This window comes from Neolamprologus brichardi, chromosome 10 (assembly GCF_056152115.1).
Source record: "Neolamprologus brichardi isolate AB-2024 chromosome 10, ASM5615211v1, whole genome shotgun sequence".
Taxonomy (NCBI): domain Eukaryota; kingdom Metazoa; phylum Chordata; class Actinopteri; order Cichliformes; family Cichlidae; genus Neolamprologus; species Neolamprologus brichardi.
This window is the reverse complement of record NC_142113.1, coordinates 3336416-3355071: the sequence shown is the minus strand read 5'-3', so window position 1 is coordinate 3355071 and position 18656 is coordinate 3336416. Positions and strand designations below refer to the sequence as shown.

Here is an 18656-nt window from a genome sequence, read left to right as displayed (position 1 = left end):
GCGAGAGCTGCCTCGCCTGCGGGCGCCCTTGAACTGGATCTGCAAGACAAAAAAAAAAAAAAACGGGGGGAGAAAAAAAACCCTTCATGCGGCCTGATAGACATCTCAGCCCTCCTCCTCCTCCTCCCCAAACCCCCCCCCCTGCACCTATCCTCCCCCTTTCTCCTCAGCTCTTTTATTCAATCTACGCCACTCCTTATCTGTTCCCCCTGGTGGGAAGAGATTTATCAGGATGCTGTATCTTTAACCTCTCTATCAGACGGAGATAGAAACAGAATTTCAAAATGTCTGACCGGCCCTGCGCAGATTTATTTTTAAACCTCCTCCTCCTCCTCCGTGCACAAGCCCCGTGCCATTTCAGGAAAGGGGTTTGGAGAAGGGTGTGTGTGCGTCTGTGTGGGTGAAGGGTTGCTTTATGGCAGGGGTGTCAAACTCAAACGCACAGTGGGCCAAAATTCAAAACGGGAACAAAGTCGCGGGCTAACGTTAATATTTATTGAAATATATTTATTCCTCCAGATATAAGAAGGAATCTTTTCTTATGGACTCAAACACGTTTTGCTGGAAAACTGAATATGGAACAAGCAAAGCTTAATACTAAACAATATATATATTAGCTGTTTAATACCAGTAGGTCAGCTCTGATAGTAATTTGGTGTGGCTTCGCGGGCCAAATGTAATTAGGCTGCGGGCCAAATTTGGCCCGCGGGCCAGAGTTTGACACCTATGCTTTATGGAATACACCTGTGTGATGAGACACATCCACTCCAGAGGTGTTGTTTACTTGTTTACGTGTATGGAAACCCCAGACCGCTTCCCTCCTGGCTCTGCTCTCAGCCTTTAGCACACACGGTGACCCATAGCTTCAAAACAAATATCCCAGCCTCTGTTTCGGGAACAAGTGGCAGCTTAATGACCAATCAAGGATCTCGGCCTCGAGAAAGGGGGCGGTGAATCAGAACCAGTGTTTTGACAGGTTGATGATGACCTGCTGTGTCCCAGTGAGGACCTCTGATTCTCCAAAGTAAACACCAAAGTCCAAAGTCTGACTCTGCGCTGCCCAAATCTCGCTATCGCCCGAGAGCACAAAGGAGATTTTTGTTTTTTTGTAAATCAGCAGTAAACACCGGGACACGCTCCCTGCAACCAAGGTTCAAGTGACACTGTAAATATTTGCATCGCCCCGTTACAGGCAGTATGTTCAACACCGAGCTGGAAATTCATAAAAGGACATTTCTCTTGAATGTAACACTAATACGCTGCAGAACAGTGTGTGCACAGAGGACAGGCCCTCCTTCTAGCCCTCCTACTGCTTCTCTTCATGCCTGACCTTTCAAAACTGTAATATTATCACATGTCATACGCAGGCCTGCTGGAAACCATCTGCTAAAGGCAACGCGGTGGCTCCCTATCACCAAAAAGCAAAGGAAAAAAAAAGGAAACACCGGCTAGATTGGCCGAGCGCTGGTTCCGACTGGTTTACTGCTCAGCGTGTCTCACCTTCACACACACAAACGCACACGTAGAAAAACAGACGGGGCCACGCACACGCGCCCTCGGAGGCTGTTGTTGAGCGACGCGAGCCACGAGCGCTCTCCTCGATTACTGTTCGGGGGCTTTCGCGCAGAGACACGAAGTTCTGGGGCTAAGAATAACATTAGGCAGCGGCAGAACGAGCTCGGGAGCCACAGAGGGGAGCTGCGTGTGCGGACTAACACGCAGTCTTTCCTGCTAATCCAATCCCCCGCCATGTTTAGCCCCACCTCGGGATATTATGTTATGTTTGTTAGTGGGACACCTCTGCTAATAAGGCTGTTTTTACAGAGAGCGAAACCAATAAGATTAACATTAGCCAGGACTGATACAGGCAAAGAAAACAGATTTCTTTTTTCCATATCAGGGAGATGGATGTGCTGAAATATTAAAAGGCCCACTATAGATTCCCCCTGCACCCCTCCCTCCCCCCCTAACTCCAGAAGAGCCAAAAAAACAGACTCGTTTGTGGAGGCACCACAGTGTCCTGAGAGATTCATTACAGGCAGATTTGTTCCACATAGTGAAATATGAGTGAGCTCCACTGCCTGAAAATTGCATTGCTCCATAAGCAGGCCCCGACGCCAAAACGAAACCCCGATTTTCAGTCCTGAAGGTCTCAGCTCAGTATGACAACCGCGGCAATTATTTGCGAGGAGGAGATCAAGCCCGGTGTTTATCCCGCTTTGTCTGTCTGAGGCGCAGCGGGAAGACACAAAGGCTATGAAATAACAAGCAACGTGTAGGATCGATATCAAAAACACACGGCTGCTGCGGCGAGTCCCTTTCTCTGCCACACTGGCTCCTTTTGCCAAGAATCAGCGCGAGCAAAAATGATCGAATCCTAATTCGAGTGTCTTAAAAATTAACCTGTAGTTGGAGGAAATTGCAGCCATGCTTTAAAACCATGTCAGCTGAACAAGCATGAGCGCTGCTCCTCTAAACCACAGTTGAACTTGGTACAGTAAATAACCTGACCCAAATAAAGTCAAGAAAATCCTGGAGAAGGCAGGCTATATTTAGCAAACAGCAGCGCGTATGTCAGAGAAACAGAACCGGAAAAGAGCCTTTGCTTAAAAGCATGTGTGGCTCGGGCTTTGACAGGTCTGACTGCAGAAATCAAACGCTATTACTGGAGACTGAGAGGGGAAGGGAGGAACTTATAGGAGGTGGCAGTACTTTAGAGACTCGTGGACCACTGTGAGACTTATACTATATGCGCGAGTGTGTGTGTTTTTTGAAGTGTGGGTCTGGGGAGCGAGGAGAGACCTCAGCGCTCAGCTTGGGGCGTATAATCTATGGTTCATTTGCAGCTTTTCTCCCCGGTATGACAAGCCGTTTACAAGACATAGCCTCTGCTGCTGACCCAGTTCTGAGTGGCTGCGTCTCGCGACAAGGCCCTGCCTCCCCATCAGGCCCTGCTCCTCGTCTAACTGACGATAACACCGCCACCCTCTGCCTTCGTGAACTGTGGGAAAAAAAAATAGGTCGCCCTGACCCACTTTTCTTCTTTCTTTTTTTTTCCTTCTCCTTTCTCTCCCCTCCCTAATGCCGTTGCAAGGAGTTCTGCAGAGCGTGATCGAGGGAGACAGTGAAAGGGTGAGGGCGAGAGATAGAGAGAGAGAGAGGGAAACAAAGGAATAAAAGAAGTTAAAAAGACAGGCTCAGACTTCTCTCTGATCCTTCCCCACATTCTGGCGGCCTTTGGATTACAGCCGACCCTTATCAGCTGGCCTGCTGCATGTTTGGCAAAAAAACCCTCCCACGCCTTGAAACAACAACTGCTCCTGAGGTTAAACACATCTACAGGCCTCTACCATTCCCCCTTCCCACTTCTACCTCTCCTCTTCCAGGTGGCCATTATCTCCCGTCTTACTCAGAATACTAAATAGGAACCCTTTGCCTTATTTAAACGCAGACGCACACGAGCTACTTTGCAGTCATTTGACACCCATGAAAGGATGACCTGTCATGCAGCCTAAAAAAAAATTTCCCGGGGTGGCGGGTGGCTTTACTAGAAGGCTAGCTGAAGCCAGGAGCTGCCTTAATGCTTGGTAGCATGACACTAGCGCTCTCTGAATGTCTTCGCCACGGTTAGCCCAGCTCATGACATGTCTGAGATCGCATGCATGGTCCTCTCATGCAATCCTCAGTAAGCTGCACCCTCTCCCTCTCTCTGAGGTTAGTCAAGAACAGCTGAGAGTTTCATTTGTTTAGAAACGTTTGTTGTGGGACTCGCTGTGTTCTCATTGTTGGATTCCTGCTTGAAGCCACAGTGAAATATCTCGCCAAAGCACACGGTTTTTTGCTGATTTAAATATGAATGTATCTGTCAAAAAATAAACAAATAAATCACCAATCATCAGTCACTGCTTGCTGTAGCTTAGCAGCCTTTTAGCTTAGCTTCTCCTCAAGACCTATACTTGTACAGTTACCTTTAAAACCTTTAAAGCGTCTTACTGGACAGTTCAGCTTGAATGATAGTGTTCCACTTCGTTTTTATTGCTGCAGCGAGCCACTTGTTACCTCGCATTTTACAAGTTAGGCCTTTTAAAACCACAGGATGACTTGCAGAGCATTTGGTTACACAAATCTCTTACAAGTAGACTGTCGAATAGCTCTCCTGACATTAGCGTGCCTTATGCTGGCGCCCCGGCGTCACAGCGTGCCCAAGCTAGAATATTAGTCCCGCCAGATGCTAGTGACGACATGTGTTTCGCGTGTACTCATTTGCATCAGCCACAGTTTGACACTTTTAAAAACCAGAGGAGGGTTGACCTGCCACTAAACTCTCACCAGCTTGGTGCTAAGCCCCTGCGTGCTAATGGTGACCTAGTGCACACAGACATGTTGGTGCCTCAGAGACGAGCCATGAAGAACGCTGCTCCACTTTCCCATGCTGCCAGACGTGCTGCAAAAGCAGCAGAGCTGTGCTGTATCCCTCTAAGTGCACCAAATATGACCAGAGAGCAAAAAAAAAAGGAGAAAAAAAGCAGAATAGGGTGTCAGGTCTCTTTATTCAACGGGGGTTGGTGGAGGTTCTAGCTAAGTGGGTGGATGTAGGTCAAGCCCTGCCTCTTCATGAGGTCAACGCTGAATGGAAGGGGAAGGTGGCTTAGACAGAAAGAGGCCCTGGATAAACCACATTCGTCTGGCTCTTGTGCCAGCGCTGGCCCTAGACGTGTAAACAAAGTTACACAAGCACACAGGTCCTCAGTGATAACGCTAGGTGTGTGTGTGTGTGTGTGTGTGTGTGTGTGTGAGTGTGAAAAAAAAACATCACACACGTTACAAAAGCTCGACTGTTGCTTTAACAGTCCAAACGCTCCCTGTTTAATGGCACATGAGTTGGTGACACTTGTTTTAATCTACATAACACAGTTATAGGTGAAGAACACCTCCGATTGGCTGACGCTGTAAACAATCAACCAAATTATACAACCTATAAGTTCATCTTGTGTGTACGCGAGCTAAAAGCGTGTCAGGCGGGCGGCGGCTGATTTTAAAATGTCACATCCTGGCGGGTGATCACCTTAATTTAAGTTGCTCCTAACAAGCGAACTCCCTGCACTTAATCAAGAAAGCTTCTGAGCAGTTGGGACTGCAGGGGAGGCCCGCTGGGTGGTGGGGGCCGGGGGTTATCTGTGATTAAAAAATACAAACAAGTGCTGATTTTCTGATTTTCACTTTTTATCCAAATTTTTTAAAAAGTATTATTCATACACTAAAGTTAACTTTAAAAGAAGAAATTATGCATCTCAAAATACAGAGGACACGCAGATGGTGACGTTTACAATCACGATTTGGCCAATAGCCAACATCAATACCACAATATACGCTATTTTTTTCTATTAATTTTGATGTTTTCATTTTATCTACTCTTCCTTTATTTCAAAATCTTGATTTCAAAATTACTGCCAACAGATAAATATTAGGGGTGGGGGGAAAATGGATACTGTGTAGTATGGTGATATTTTGTTTGCTAATAATGTATCGATACAGGGACAGCAGAAATCGATACTTTGTTACAAACAAGGTTTTTGTGCTCTGACTTCAGAGCATGTTGATCCTTTTTCTGAGCAAGAATCCTGACATTCCTTCACTGTCCAAATGTGACCGTTTACTTATTTTAATTTAAGACATGTTTTATTTTAATTAAGTTTAAAACTTTTTTATTTAATGTAAAATTATATTTTGTTTTAATTTACTTTCAAATTCTTCAGTTGCTGAAGGGGCTGCATAGTTTTCATAAACTGCATAGTTCAGAATAGCTATAATTGTACCAGATGGTTGATTCAGTTAAGTTGGACTAGACTGTAATACAAACCGTTCAGTTTGTCAACAATAAAACTGAAATGAGAGAAAGACTGAGTGTGAGACTTTGATATTAGATAAAATGAATATTGATAAAGTTTACCTTTATGTACAGAATCTGAATATCGCAAAATATTTTTAAAAAATTGCAATAATATCGTATCGTGGGATGTATGGTGATTCCCACCTCTAATAAATATCAGCATTATCTCATTTGCTGTGCAGATATCAGTCGACATATTGGCTGTTGCTGCACAGACTGTTTGGCCCTTATAAAGGTGGAAGACCCTGATGCAGGAACAAAGAAAAATGGTTCTGACAACAAATATTTACTTGTAGTAGAGATTACAACACCATGTATGAAAATTAAACCTATTCATAGTTTTTGGTTGTTCTGGATAAACATTCTCACTTTTCTTCCAGTAACATAAACTATTTGCCGATGGTCCACTTAAAGGGGACTAACTTGGCTAATTTCCAAATTCAAAGTTTATTTGTGGACTTCACTTGAGTAGATTTGCATGATTTACAGTTTAAAATAATCCTTATTTCTTGGCCTCGGTGCAGCCGCTCAATTCATCTCTTTCATCTGCTGACTCAACAAGCCGCTTCGGCTCTTTTTACGATCAGGCACACTTTAGGTGAACTTTCTTCTGATTGGCTGCCCCTCGTAAACCATATTGTGACATCAAACAGAGCCAAGAGTAGAAAAAAAGGTTTGAAACAGAACAATTAGAGCAGTGTGAATCCCAAACCTTTGGCTCACAGGGATCACATATGCCATGAAAGCATGTTTAATATGAACACCCACCACTGTGACAGTAAACAGAACTATATGCAGCCATAAAGAGCTAATGAACACAGTCTTGTATAACACCCAACTCCCTCCTGAATCAGTTAGAATATGGTATGCCACAATCTGCTTTCTAATAATGAGTGAGATGAGAGGCGCAAACACATGAGAATGAGCTCCACAGAGAAGTTGTCATGAAAACAAGACAGGAAAATTAGTCGTTGGCTCTTCGTAAAGCTGCCACTGAAGCAGCATTCATGCTCCTCTCGTGGATAGACAGGTAAACAAATAATCATATAAAGGTAGATGCTGCCCGGATTCATTATTTTTGCATTTTGATGCTAAATGTAGGACTCATTTAACTGATGCGACACGATATTTCATTTTCTCTGAAAGAACCAAGTTGCTCCTGATATCAAAGCATCCTGGAATTTAAGGAATAAATAAAAGAGTCCCATTGTCTTTCACCACACACACAACACTGAAGCATCGTGACAGGTCCCAATTAGCCTCAAACGAGCTGAGAAACAGTGGCCCTCGTTGACTGTCCAGTTCTCCCAGCGTAATATTAAAGGTGGGAATCACCATACATCCCACGATACGATATTATCACAATACTTAACTCACGATACGATATTATTGCAATTTTTAAAAATATTTTGCGATATTCAGATTCTGTACATAAAGGTAAACTTTATCAATATTCATTTTCTCTAATATCAAAGTCTCACACTCAGTCTTTCTCTCATTTCAGTTTTATTGTTGACAAACTGAACGGTTTGTATTACAGTCTAGTCCAACTTAACTGAATCAACCATCTGGTACAATTATAGCTATTCTGAACTATGCAGTTTATGAAAACTATGCAGCCCCTTCAGCAACTGAAGAATTTGAAAGTAAATTAAAACAAAATATAATTTTACATTAAATAAAAAAGTTTTAAACTTAATTAAAATAAAACATGTCTTAAATTAAAATAAGTAAACTGTCATGTTTATTGCTGCCATAAAAACAAGTGAAACACATTTGGACAGTGAAGGAATGTCAGGATTCTTGCTCAGAAAAAGGATCAACATGCTCTGAAGTCAGAGCACAAAAACCTTTTTTGTAACAAAATATCGATTTCTGCTGTCCCTGTATCGATGCATTATTAGCAAACAAAATATTACGATACTACACAGTATCGATTTTTCCCCCCACCCCTACATAATATCAAGACAAGTTTCTGGGGGGGGGCCCATGTCATTTGCCTAAGGTTTATTAAAGCAGCTTTAACAAAGTGGGCTGGGATCCCTATTTACACAGCCATATGGTAAACGTATCCAGGGGCCAGATATGTTAACATTTGAGCATAAAAATACTCTGAAGCAGAGACAGGAGCTTGCTCTAAAGTGAGCCAGTGAGCCAGCGTGGTTTAAAACAGCGGGGCAGCTGTGGGGAGTGAGGGAAGGCAACTGCAATAACACACATCCTAGCAGCCAGCTCGCTCTGGACATGAATCACTCTGGACATGAAACGACCTTTCCCTGACATATGCTGGTATCAGTGATTGAGAATCGAGCAGATGACTAAACCCGCTCCTTTCGTCAGCACAGTCAGAGTGGAAACTTGTAGCAGCCATTCTCAAATTCAGATAAAGGCTCGCTGCAGCCGCACCGCTGCCTCTGACACAACCTCGACCCCGTTTGACCTTGGGAGCGATTACCAAACTGAACGACGGCCCCCGCGGCGACACACAGGCCTGCGGCGAGCGTCTCCGCCCCCTCATCCTGGTAGACATACAAGGTTGGGAGAGAGGACGGGGGGTGAGGCTGGGTGAAGGGTGTCACATGATTGGATCTCCTTCTGGAGAGTTACTTAAAGAGCCTCCTCAGCAATCAGGTCAAGGTCACGTTCTAGCCCTAATGCCAAAGGAAAAGAGAGAAGACTGTGAATGTGCGTACGTGTGTGTGTGTGTGTGCGCGCGAGTGTGTGTGTGTTATGGAAGAGTGCATAAATAGAGAGGGGAGGAGGAATGACTACATGTTCAGCAGTCCTGGGTCCTTGACAACTCGAAAACACAAGTTATAATTCTATTAGCTGTATTAATCTTCCTGCTTAGTGGACACTTTTATTCAAAGTCACTTACACGATTATCACTCTTGCACATCTCTTCCCATTTCTACTGCTGGATATTTACTGGAGGAATCCAGGTTAATTACCTTTGCTCAAGGGCAGAGGATGAGCAGTGTATGAGCCAGCAATCTTCTGGTCACCAGTCCATTTTCCCTAAGTAATAGGTCATACGGCTGCCTCAAGTCATCAGCCCAGTGCTTTCCATCTCCTCTCAAATGGCCTCTCTACCACTGGAAGCCTTCTAACACAGTTATGAGAAAGCTGTGCTGCTGAATCCCAGTCTTTCGGTCTGTTTACCCGGCTGTAGTGAGGACTACAGTGAATAACGTCACCTCGCTAATGGATTTACAAGTGGGCTGAAGGTTCACAAAAGCACGGCATGTTTCAGAAATTCGAGAGACAACTGTGAGTGAAGGAGGGAGGCTGGGGTTATGCCAAATGTCCCCGGTCCTTTCTTTGCAGCACGGGCATGCATTCGTTTCTCATTTAGCCACGTTCTGTTAAAAAGCTATTTATTGAAAGTGCAATGAATCATTTCTCTTTGCTGACCATTTTTAAATGGACCGAAGGGAACCTGTAACGTCCAAGCCATTAGAAGGCTGCTCTCCACGAAGCTCTAATGGAATATTCTCTTGGATGAATGACAAATATCTACCTTGGAATTGCATGCAAGACACTGAGTGTTTCAAGGGAAATTTTTTTGACATTCCTCTATTTAAAAAAGAAAAAAAAAAAAGATAATGTGCTGCGGATCTATCTGAACTCGCACAGCTCGACTCTCCACGGCCACCCGCACAGGTCTCTTGTTGCTCAGCAACAATTCAGCTCGTCACTAGCAGCCAAAAAGTTACACAATTACAGTTCAAGTCAAACGAGGGTTAGAGGTGTGCAGCGCGGAACGTTATTAAGCGAGATATAGCCGTCTTTCATAAGGTGTGGGTCTGAGTGAATGAGGAAGCGGGGAAACCCCAGGTGATGGGGAACGTGGAAGTGTGTGAACGCTCGCTGGGTGACGACGCCGCCCTGCAGGAGACGTGTCGTTGGGCTGACGGCATCCAGCCGCTGCTCCCGGGTACAACAAAAGTTGAACAAAGTCTCAATCTGGTCTTGAAACAGAAGCTCATAGCTTATAGTATATATATATGTACGCCCTGCTCCCTCTCCTCCACCACCGCCACTCACCCCCCCGCCCCACCCCTCCACTGTGCTGTGCAATATATCCATCATTCATTCATAAATTCTGAAAACTCCTCTTTAGTTAATTGCCAGGGAAAATTTAATTTCAAACGAAAGCTTTTAAAAGAGAAAGATATAATTAAGTTGCAGGGATCTCTCTGCCTGCCCCCCCACCCCACCCCTCCCCCCCGTCCAGGGGTGCCAAGGGGACGTGTGCTGTGAGCTGTGGAGCTCTGCACCGCACTGCTCCGTGTCAGGGAAGTCATGCACCCATGTTTGAAGCAGAACGTTACGTAAAGCCTCCCCCTCTGCACAGGCTTACTGCACCAGACGCTGTGTCCTTGCCTGGGCTGCTCAAGGTTCCCAAAAGGACAGGCTGCTAAGAAGTTAGGAAGGACAGGGCCCTGTGATAGCCTGCAAAAAAACAGAGAGGGTAGGCGGGAGGGCGGGTTGCTGCTTGTGACAGCCTTGGACTTTGAATTCAGCGCCAGACAGGCTCATGCATCAATCCCTCAACTTACAAAGACAAGGCACTAACCTTGACGAGGCCAGGGACTCTTCAGGAATGAGTGGCATTTTCACTTAGCCCCAGCTCTCCCCTGTAGTCCTGCCACATAACCTGCTTAAAATAAGACACAGTTGAAGAACAGTTGACCTCAGCCACTGGACTCTGTGACCCATCGTTCTACTGCTCAACCCTCAGGTTTCTTCCACCGGGCAGGGGGTGGGGGGCTTCGCTACAACACAAATAGCATTTAGTGCACAAGGTGCAGCAGCCTGTCCTGATGCCTGTCAGAAAGTGTTTCGTTTGAGTCACGGTACACTCGAGTGAATCCACGTTAGCTGTGATGCTCGGGATTATCGCAGACTTAATTACAACCGTTCCTCCAACTGTTGCAGCTAAACAAAAACTACAAACATGCACACAAGCATCTACTGGCGTTAGGCTGTTTATGCCACTGCAGGACAACACGACAGACATCCTCCATCACGTGCACGCAAACAGGCCGGGCATGCCTGCCGTCTATGAGCATCTGTCCTCATTCCCTTTTGCAGCCTGCCCACTCTGACACGCCTGTGACACTGGCCCGCCTGTGGCGAAGCACTTTCCCCCCCTCGTCTGACTGCAGCAGCATCCTGGCTGCACGCTCGCCACAAGAGTAGAGAAAACCTCCCTACTGCACCTCTACAGCCCCCGGGGTGGCAGCTCTGCTATAGGTGCAAGAGAGGCAAAGAGAGCCAGAGATGGAGGGAGAGATGGAGGGAGGGGGAAGTCAGTTCCACTCCGCTCCGCCGCTGTGACCGCACCAGCCTGGCCAGGAAAAGAGTCAGCTCCTCTCACATCACCCAGGAGGTCTGCTGCTCCACGCTACATCTCCTCGGTCTTTACTTAACGTACCAGAGGAGCGGCACAGTGGAGACTTGGTGTTACCACACTACAGGCTAGCTTGATGCCGTTTCCCTCCTCCGCTTCATTGATCTGCACGCTGGGCCTCGGCGGCGGTTGTTTTCGAAAGGGGCCGACGCTTCGTGTGGGTAATTTATTTGACCCGTGGTATCTCGCTCTTTCAGCCTTCCGTCCCCGTTTAGCGAGTAATTTCAGCAAAGTCTAAATAATTCACGGCAACTGCAATCAGCAGCGATCAATCGGGGGAGATAATTGAAGGGCCTGTCATTGCAGCCAAGGCCAAGGTGAGGTGTGAAGGCAGAGGGGCGGAGAGTTGGAGGTGAAGGCGAAAGTCAAACGGGAGGAGGAGACGGTGGTGGGTGCAGGGGGGGCGCGCGAATCATTCAACAGCTGAGTTCTGGCTAGTATAGCTTTCAGGGATTGCAGAGAAGGAGTCCATCTTTCTTCCTCACATTTGGTCATTCCAGCCTGCATCCAGGAGCCGTGGCTGTAAAGCAGCGTTTAGCAGTTACTGCTTCGTCATCAAAATAAGTCTCATTGACTTTGGCTGCCTTCTGCTCGTGACAGAAGCAGAAGCAGGAGCGCCGTCTCTGAATGAGACACAGCGGCTCGCTATGTCTCTGAATGAGACACAGCGGCTCGCTATGACTGAGAGCAGAAATCTTTTAAGTGGGAAGGCACCACAACTGCCCCCACGGTGATGTCATTTCCAAAAGCAACAGCAAACTTCTGTATTTCCACATCACTTCCTGACTGTGTAGGCATTCTAGGGGGAGAAAATTCAGAGAAAACGCACTGAAAACACTCCCCGATCAGTAAACGGTGCACATGCATCTTTATGTGTGCTTATCTGCGTGCCCCATTTCTGCTTGGTTTAGAATAGCGGTGTTCCAGGAGTCATTTGAATGTCTATTTTAATTCAGCACTGTCGGCCTCCATCAGTCTGCATTTATGCTTTAGTCACTCAAGCCCTGATATTTTAGCCTAGTGCTCACTACCATCATTTTCAAGAAATTTGCTTATGTAAACGCCACTGACAGACGATCGGTGCTAGGGATGCACTGACAGATCAGCTGAATATCGGCCGATAAGATATCAGCAGATAAGTCTGCATTTACTGATATCAGTTTGAGCTTAATTTTGGGGAGTTTTCAGGCTGTAGTTACTCAGATTTTGAATTTAGTATGAAAAATAATCACATTACAAGTAGGGGTTGGGGAAAAATGGATACTGTGTAGCATGGTGATATTTTGTTTGCTAATAATGTATGGATACAGGGACAGCAGAAATCGATATTTTGTTACAAAAAAGTTTTTGTGCTCTGACTTCAGAGCATGTTGATCCTTTTTCTGAGCAAGAATCCTGACATTCCTTCACTGTCCAAATGTGACAGTTTACTTATTTTAATTTAAGACATGTTTTATTTTAATTAAGTTTAAAACTTTTTTATTTCATGTAAAATTATATTTTGTTTTAATTTACTTTCAAATTCTTCAGTTGCTGAAGGGGCTGCATAGTTTTCATAAACTGCATAGTTCAGAATAGCTATAATTGTACCAGATGGTTGATTCAGTTAAGTTGGACTAGACTGTAATACAAACCGTTCAGTTTGTCAACAATCAAACTGAAATGAGAGAAAGACTGAGTGTGAGACTTTGATATTAGATAAAATGAATATTGATAAAGTTTATCTTTATGTACAGAATCTGAATATCGCAAAATATTTAAAAAAATTGCAATAATATCGTATCGTGGGATGTATGGTGATTCCCACCTCTAATATCCATGTAGGGCTATTAATGTTAAAGCATGCTAGCCTTGATGTTTGAAGCTCTTCAGGCTGAACTTGTAATAACTCATGGACTCTAATCGTGATCAAGTGGCCTCTGGTAAAAAAAAAAGTCCATATCCCCCAGTTTGGTTCAAGTCACTTTGGATCGGCCTTTTCCCTTAATAAATAAAATGTATCAATTAAAAACCAGAACGTCGTTGTTTTTTTTCTGTTTTTACCATTTTGGCTTATCTTTGTTTAATATTAAGGTTAGCTTGAAAAACATACAACTCCGAATCCTAATTTGCGAGTAGTCTGCAGCTAATGTAGCTTCTCCCGCAGCTACAGAGTGTCCAGTTGTACTTAGCAGGGTTGGAATAGCTCTGAAACCACAGTGCAAAACTCAGTGATGTTGTAGTTGTAGCAAAACTGTTTTCCCGCACTGTGATATCCATTAGGGGTGGGGGAAAAATGGATACTGTGTAGTATGGTGATATTTTGTTTGCTAATAATGTATCGATACAGGGACAGCAGAAATCGATATTTTGTTACAAAAAGGTTTTTGTGCTCTGACTTCAGAGCATGTTGATCCTTTTTCTGAGCAAGAATCCTGACATTCCTTCACTGTCCAAATGTGTTTAACTTTTGCAAAATATCGCAAAATATTTTTAAAAATTTGCAATAATATCGTATCGTGGGATGTATGGTGATTCCCACCTCTAATTACAAGACAGGAAAAAAAAGGGGAGAAGGAGAAATGTCATTACAGATTAAAAGTTGGGGTTTGGCGTGTGGGTGAGGTTGGTGCATTTCTCTAAAAAATGGTAAACATAACAAAATAGGACTGAAAAAGTATAAATATGGAGGATCAGGCAAAGCTTTATTTGTGACACAGGCACTGGGCAAGAATTTGTATGGAAGAGGGGACAGAAGATTAAAACTACTTAATAGTAAATCAGAGAAAAGTGATCATTTCAGTTTGTTGATTGAACACAACACTGACTTCTGTCTTGTTAATTAGAGATAAATGTTTCATTCTGACGGTGAAATTTACAGCACAACTGTCACGGTGTAAATCTTTTTCCCGTTACAGCAGCACTTCTGACCATTGTTATTAGAAGAGTGTCTGCTGAACAAACAAACGATAAATGGAACAATAAAATGATTTGGTTTAATGCACGCCCCGCGCTGGCATTATGGAGCCCAAACAATTAGAGAAATGAGTTTGTGGCCCAAAGGTGTCTGGTTTTGAATCCTCAGCGGGCCGACAAGAGCGCGGGCCTGTAAGTAGATGAGAAATGCACTTCTGCTCCTCACATCTACTGTCAAAGTGCCCTTGAACAATGTTCGGTGGCCAACAACACAAGTGCTGGGCATCTCCCAGGTCTATAATAAATCAAAAACTCTGCAGTAAATGCGTGACACTTGTTCTGGTAGATTGCACATTAGTTTTTCCTTTTTTTTTTCTTGCTGCCGAGTATCTGAGCAATCAAAAAGCGGGACGCCACTCTCAATTTCTGTCCGCCCTGTGCTCGTGCTGTGGTCTATGACAGATTTACAAACATTAAGGGTTTGAGCTGGCACAGTGGCAGTAGTTAGAGAAGCTGTTAGTGGAGGTAAGTGGCTGGGCAAGTACTCTGTGGAGTCATTGTGTGGAAAAAAAATACATTTTTTTACAGCGATTTCTCCTTTACATAATTCAAAGTGACAAAGTAGCAACAAGCAGGTGGATTCTGAAATTACTCTGTGTTTTCCACGATGTGCAAAAGAGATGTGCAGAACACACCTGCAAGAGCACACACACACACACATAAACACTCATGTCAAAACTTGCCACTTTCATACGCAGCAGCAGCGGCAGCAGTGTTTTGATGGCAGATAAGATTCTGCAGTAATGAAAGGCAGCCAGTGGACAAGAGGAGAGAGTTCAGAGTCCAGTCTTGTGACTGTTGAGCAGCCTCGGCATCATTTGCATTTGGCCATTTGAATGTCCTCTGGTTCTGTTGCAGGCTACTGCACATCACTCAACAGCAGCTCCCGGGACAATAGCAGATGGCAGAGTCAAATCAAGCCCCGTCCAACGCAGAGGATCCTATGAATTACAGCACGCAGGCCAGACCATTCAAACACTCATAATGCACAACTTAAAAAGTTGGGCTACAAACGTGGAGGTTTTACGTTATCTGTGGCAACAGAGGACACGCCGAACTACCTTGAACATCTTGTGTAAGTTCAGGTCAAATAATTAAGCAGCTTAAATGTTCAACAAAAGAGAGGCTAAGAGGCAGACCCCCAGACACAGGCGGTATTTAGAAGGCTTTAAAAAAGTTTGACTTGTCTCTGCGTTACTTTAGATTGGTAGCCCGAGTAGTTATGTGCAAGGCAGGAAATTAACTGAACCTTTTTTAAAAAGCCTCATATTCCAACATCCAAACAGGTTATTTCAGAAGCTGAACTGCAGCTTGTTCTCTGCCCTCTTTCCGGTAAGTCTCAGAAAACTTCAGCCCCTGACCTTTTGCCTCCACGCGGATCCAAAGTCCAATGAAGCAATAAGATATTTGTGAAAAAAAGGAACACCTACGTAAAGGCCACTCAGAAAGTCTCGCCGAGAAAACATCCAAGCCTTTGAGATCTATCAAAACACATCTGACATGACGGCCGGGTGATGTGACAGGCTGCAACAGGCCAACTCGAAATGATGGGTGTTTTAGTCTGCAGACTAGACTAATCTCTATCAGAGGACCCTGGGGAGGGTAGAGACATTCAGACATTTTCAGAGGTGGTGTAGAAAACAAGTAAAAAAACAAAGAGTATTAATGGGAATCACCAACTAAGCCACACATCAAGTGCACATCTTTTTGAGTGCATTAAAAAAGCTCCTGACTGTGTAATAAAGTTGTTGTAGCAACACTGCTTTGCAACATTTTTAACAACCTTCGCCTACACTGTGTTTACTGTACATGCTCAGGGGTTAGTGTCACTGTCCCTGCTTCCCCCTGAGTGCTACTGCAGTGACACATGCAAAGTCTTGCTCAATGAATATTCAACCCAAACTCATTTTTACACCCAGTGGGCCCAGGTGGCTTTTAGCACCTTGAAACAATCACATACGAGTCAACGTATAAGACCCTTTACGCTCGGAGGGCCATTAAAAAGCCCGTCAGACTTGCCAACTGTAATCTACACACCGGTGCAACTGTGAAGCGTTTCCCTTTGGTGGTGCTAAAACTACAAGATGGGGGGCTGTGCAGTGTTTTGACCCGACGTGATGAACTACATTAACTGTACTAACGTTACATTACAGCTGCCGCGCTCCAAGCAGAAGACGGTGCGCACTGTTATTAAATTAAGCCAACGGGTGACATTAGTCATTCGGTGTTCGTGCTGCCAAGCAGCCTGACAGCCCAGAATACACTGTGAAAATTAGCAGGAGGCTTTCAAGAGATTCAGAGGCGGTGTGTGCGTGTATGGGGAGAAACATTTATAGAGAAATGCCTCTATCGTGGGCCTAATTTGAGCCACTGATCCGAAGGATACGGGCACTGGCTGCCGTCACTGAGCGGCTGTGCGGCTAAATGGAAAGCCACACGGGCAGGTTTATTCCCCGCTTCTTTATGCAGCGATTTCAGCGACACATCCATAAGCGCCCCTGGCCGCCGTGCGACACACAAACAGCGTTACCGATCCCCGACACAAACGCACACATACACACACACACACAGAGGAAAAAAAGCGCACGATCTAACCACTGCCCGACATACGCGCACCCGTGTACGTTTCCACCCGCAGCAGTATAAGAATAACATTGTCCAGACGTAACAGTGCGCTCGCTTACAGATCCCCTTACCTGCGTTCGTCCACCCCACAGAGGCGCATCGTTATCATTCGACAGGAGGAGGCAAATCCAATGAAAACGGTCGCGACACTTTTGGCAGGAAGCAGAAATGGCGAGGCAGGCTTCGAGGGAGGAAAAAATCAAGTCCGAAATAATTTCTAAAAAGCCTCGTTTTGATTTGATTTGATTTTTTAATTCTACGAATGAATGCTGCGCCTGTGAGCGAGCCGAGGTGTGGAGCGCGTAGTCTGTGGAAATTGTTTATTCTCGGAGTCCCCTCGCTGTGGAGAAGTGAGCGCAGACAGCTACACTCCTCCTCCTCCGCCTGCCGCTGACACCACCCTTAAAGGAACAAGCCTTCACCGCTGCCCACATTCTCCCTCTGCCAACAAGGAAGCACTTTTTAACATTAGATGTACAGCAAATGGTCTTAACGCTGTTTTTTCCCATTTTAAACTAAATAATATACACCGCGTATGGTTTGTCTCACACCAAGGGACATACAATGGAAATGCTTAATTATCAGATTATTATTTAATCATTTAAATTATTAAGAATGAGCTGGGCTAAAATAACCTACCAAGGAGGGGATCTTTTTGGTTACGTCTCATTCTGTCTTACTTTAAAAAGGAAAGTTCAAAAAGTTATGGGTCATGGTAATAATCCAAAATTTCCACCAACATCCACAAAGGTCTTCGAGGTCAAGTTACCGATTTGTTGGTTGAAAACGGGAAAAAAAAGTCTTATAACTTAGAAACTATGATTCTTACAAGTGTGGTGTGTATTAACATGTAAAGATTTAAAATATCTTATATGTCATATCGTATCTCATTTGACCTCTGACCTCTCTGGGTCAATAGATTGATCTGAAAAGTACTAATAATCGTATTCAGACCTACTAAAAACTATATTTCTTACTGTCAGCGTTTGTATTGACCACACATAGGCAAAAAGGCAGTGATATATGGAGATTCTAAATATCACGTTACGTTGGACCTCTGACCTCTGACCTCTTCTTCAATGTCAAACAAGGTCAAACTTTCATAAAATATCTGTTTTCTTTAAAACCTACTGCCCGTGTTTGTATTGTCAACAACTAAGAAATTATATGCAGATTCTGAATATCACATTATAGCTTGCATCCAAATATCATGTCACGTTTGACCTCTGATCTCATTTTTACATTTCACACCTGCTTTTCTTCAAGCTGGACCAAAGTGTGTTCTATCTTTAAAGAACTGTCCAGAGAAGGAGAATGAGCTGCCTGGTGAGTTAGATACATACTGTACTATAATGTTATATAATAATCAATACCTGTTATCCATTACCTAATGCTACATAATGCTTACATACAAAATACAGCACTTTTCTCTTAAAAGTAAATACTGCCCACAGAGTGAGTGATCATTCTCAGATTCATTCTTTTTATTATTATTTTTGCTTCTTCTTCTTTTTTTAAATAAAAGCATGTCTATGTAAATAGAGAGTGTAATTCCTCAAATGGCCACTTGAGGCTGCCTCAGAAGACAGTCAAGTCCCAGTTTAACATCCTTATTAAAAATGGCTGACTTTACAATAAAAATCACCATTTTTACAGGCTGTGGATAGCTTTCACCATCGTAACCAGTGTTGGTGAAGTTACTTGAAAAATCCTGTTACTTTACTGATTACTTATTTTCAAAAGTAATTAATTACTTAGTTACTTAGTTAC

General features: G+C 44.2%; 1 protein-coding gene across 1 annotated transcript in view; it reads right to left on the bottom strand.

The window, feature by feature from the left end:
• The window catches only part of nrip1b (nuclear receptor interacting protein 1b), a 41788-nt gene extending 24535 nt beyond the window's left edge, over nucleotides 1–17253 (bottom strand). The window contains exon 1 of the mRNA XM_006807236.3: nucleotides 16958–17253. The gene's annotated coding sequence lies outside the window, so the exon portion shown is untranslated. The remainder of the gene's footprint in view (nucleotides 1–16957) is intronic.
• Nucleotides 17254–18656: the final 1403 nt, after the last annotated feature.